General features: G+C 35.6%; 1 long non-coding RNA gene across 2 annotated transcripts; it reads right to left on the bottom strand.

Moving 5' to 3' along the window:
- Positions 1-871: 871 nt before the first annotated feature.
- On the bottom strand, positions 872-2,412 carry LOC118756824. Of its 2 annotated transcripts, none has more exons than XR_004995161.1 (3): positions 2,054-2,412; positions 1,819-1,946; positions 872-1,756 (listed from the first exon to the last, which is right to left on the bottom strand). It is a non-coding gene; the product is annotated as an uncharacterized LOC118756824 (long non-coding RNA). The 2 variants fall into 2 exon arrangements; XR_004995160.1 differs by having other exon boundaries at positions 2,016-2,411.
- Positions 2,413-3,865: the final 1,453 nt, after the last annotated feature.

Raw genomic sequence — 3,865 nt, 5'->3', positions numbered from 1 at the left:
TAAATTTGGTCATTTTATATGTTGTATTAAATTCATGTACATTTTTTTCCTACAGAAATAAATAGTTGTTACCAGGCCATCCGGCACTATTATATTTCATCGCCTTTTGATCTCACGACACTACACCTTGTTTAATACACCCATGATACAAATATTTAAAGGTAAAACCGCTTGCTCAATTCGTCGGCCATCATTTATTTTTTGAAGTTTGTCTATTTTATAAAATTGAAATTTTGAGAGCAACTCAAATGCCAAATAAAAGTAAAACAAAAAAGAAATAGATGAAAATATTGAAGTTTTCATTTATTTGAGACTGAAAATGAGAATGTATTTGTGAGATTGGAAATTTGAAAACATTTTTGTAATGTTAGCAAACTTCAAAAATGTTTAGGCTGCCTCTCAGCGGTTTTATCTTCAGATTTTTGTATCATGGATACACTTTGGTCGAGATATCACGAACAAGTTTTCCTTTGTTTATTTTTACTTAAAATCCTTAAATATGTATCTTGATTTCTGTAGAATACGTATTCATTTTTTTAACGATTTTAAAAAAAGGGAGGACAGTCGGATCTACGTAACCAGAACGACCTAAATGAGCACTAAAGTCGGTTGTATTTTTTGCTCAAAATTACTTGTTATTATTCAGATACAGTTTCGCTACTATTTAGAGATTTCTCGACATACTTGTTCACATTTCCGGTTTTTATTATTTTTCTTATTAGTCATTTATATGTTTAGGACTTACTGTGGGTGCTTTAAGATTCATTTTGTAAATATGTATGTATATATAAAAAACAATTGCGATATTTTATTTTGTTTTAAATTATGAATTTTATTCGTGCAATTTTTTATGTTTAATAGTTTTGAGATTTTTTTGGTTCTGTTGTATTCTTTTATTGCATACCTTAAACTCTTACTTTAAGTTATAATGTTGAAGATATGCCTTCTGCCTTTGTCAAGCACTTATGCTAGGTGCGAGAAATTTAGCATATGCGCGTAAGAGCATAGAGTAGGTATAGGGCTGTGCTGCCGCGATTCTCCAACATCTTGTCAAAGGAGAAAACATATTGGTGGCGGAATCCATCGTAGTCCGATCTTTCATAAAATCTACAAAAAAGCGATCACTGAATCTGAACTGCTATGAACGTGTTTATTCAAAGCAACCACTGCGTTTGTAGCTACTCGAATTTAATAGCATTTTCGTAGATTTCACGAAAAATCGGACTACGATGGATCCTATGACAGCCTTGCTTAGTTCGTGCCAATATAGCAACTCAGTTACCAGGTTTCAGTCGGAATCGAATATGCATATATGCATGCACGTTCTGCAGAACGATAAATATTTTGTAAATGTGTGCTCTGTCCGCTAACGAATTCCAGGCATGTGTGAAATATCGCATGTGAAGCCTCCGTCTGACTTAACGATTGTCAAAGGCATGCCAGAAGACGTTTCATCATATGTTTTCGACCATCGTCTTCTTCGAGTAAGTTCATCGATTCCAAAAACTTTACAACCTCTATATGCCAGCAGCCCTTAGTGTTTTTGCCAATGACATGGCGCTATTGCACTGTTAATAACCAAATTTAGCCGCAGTTGCATTCACACGTGATATAACAGCTATTGTCGGCATGTGGGAATGCCCAGGAGATGGCGTTTGTTCAGCTATCGAAATCATTACAACGACGGCGGTGGGCAGTACTGCTGGAACTTATTTACCACACCAGTGTTTGTGGCGTTTTGTTCTGCAACAATAGCCTGCAATGATGACATGTCATATAATGTCGATGAACAAAGATATAAAATTGAAAACGACTAACCTTATTCCCGGCCGATTGGGAGACCACCCTTGGTCACGACCAGAACGCATTCACCAAGAGGAAAAACCGCAGGGATTGCAGTAGTTCTTGCAATCACCGTTGATGATGCTGTGCTTGTAACTAATAGTCTGAAAAGACAGAAAATTGCATTAATCAAATGTTAAACACATATAAATAAATTTCAATAATTTGTTTACCATTTCACAAACCGAATTACCAAGAAATAGAAACTCACCGCGATGCGATACAGAAATAAAAACCAACAGGGGTGCATTTTCTTGGTAAACAACACAAGCGCTCAGAGCAATCTGATCCACAATTTTATTTTCTGAAAAATAAGACTTGAAAAGAGTTTTTAAACATGATTATCACATTATCTAATTAGCGCACACTATCGAGTTTATTTCTAGTAGAATATAATTGTATTATATCAGACTTTTTTTCAATGTTTTCTAATATTCGTTCTTTTGGAATGCAAAAGCAACCATGCGCTCAATTTCTTGTACGGAAATTTGGCCCCCATAAAGGACTTTCACCACGAAACAGCTACAAAAACAAAAACCTTTTCTACTGGTATACTGTGGTTACGACTTAACTGCAGCTGCCGCCGAAACTAAATTTTAAGTTAGTACTTAGCCATGATTCAATAATACAAGGTTCGATAAACTGACAGTTGTCTCTCTCGCACCGCTCCCTTAGCAGTGGCACCGTGTTGCTTCTTTGCAAATTTACTTGGAAAAAGTGTAGTTTTGCGTGAATAGAAGTATAAGCTTTTTTGCAATATGTTTATTTGTATATGCATATGAAGCACATTTAACTGGTGAAAACATAAATTGTTTTTAAATTGGATGTTTACATAAATCTCGTAGTAGTTTTATTTAAATTTTGAGTCCTTTTGGAGTTTTTATACATCTAAATAGCACATAAATTACGTCATTCATGTAGATATATTAATATTTCGTTCAATATTTCGTTTAAAATGACAGATTTCCTGCAAATACATTAGAATTTACAAAAGAAATTTCACTACTAACTGCCTACTTTGCGCACTTTTCTACTACCAAGGGATTGCATTCTTCCCAATTATATGTCCTTCGTAAATGCAACCTTTTGTAAGGGAGTGTCAAACCGCGGCTGTCAATAATTAACTAACCTTGTTTTATTGAATCATGGTACTTAGCCATGAACCTAAAATACAAGATCACGTAAGAACGCGACGTTGTATTTGTAACTGGTTTTGAGAAAAAAGTTTGCGTAGGCGGGTTCGTCAGCTGAGCGTTTGTTTACATCACAAGCACCACTATTTTACACTTTTGGGGCCGGTTGTTCAATGTCTCATTAACACTAATCGGAGGTAAAAGCTCTGGTTAAGTACAACGACTGCTAATTTTGGTTTTCGTTGTTTTCTTTGCTTTGTTTACTTTTCGCTCGTTTTCCAGTGAAACAAGATGGCGCAGAACCCGCTAGAAAAAATCGACTTTTTTCACTCTCTTGTTCTTACGTGCTCTTGTGTCTTTCGTTCATGGTACTTACAGGCTAACCTAATATTCACGCACGCCGCCAATTTATTGTCAAAAATTTCTCAAGCACATGCAACTTGTATGAGATCAACCGAAATTGAACGGCGTACGTATGAAGCTAACTCAATTTCCAATTTTTGTTCTGCGTGACATTTTGATTTGACGTTTCGCTCAATGAAATCAAATGCAAACGCATGCAAGTCAAATTCGGGTGATGCAAAAAAACAAATTCGACGGCATGCGTACCAAAACGCAAGCCGCGAATATTAGGTTAGCCAGAAAAGTCGAAACTAAGGCTTTCTGCACATTGGTCGTCCAATCATAGTTGCATTATCGTCACAATCATGATGCAGCGATTACATAACGACTACACTTTCGCACACTCGGTCGTGATATTTCAATTCATTTGGCGTCTAAAAATTCACTTGAAGCAGGTATTTTCTGTTTTCTGGTTGATATTTTCGCGAAATATTTACAAAAACCTGCAATTTTTAAAATAAAGACTGTGCTGCAAGAATACTAGACAT

The sequence above is a fragment of the Rhagoletis pomonella genome, unplaced genomic scaffold, assembly GCF_013731165.1.
Source record: "Rhagoletis pomonella isolate Grant_MI unplaced genomic scaffold, Rhpom_1.0 Rhpom_scaffold_12341, whole genome shotgun sequence".
Classification (NCBI taxonomy): Eukaryota; Metazoa; Arthropoda; class Insecta; order Diptera; family Tephritidae; genus Rhagoletis; species Rhagoletis pomonella.
This window is presented reverse-complemented; position numbering and strand designations above follow the sequence as displayed.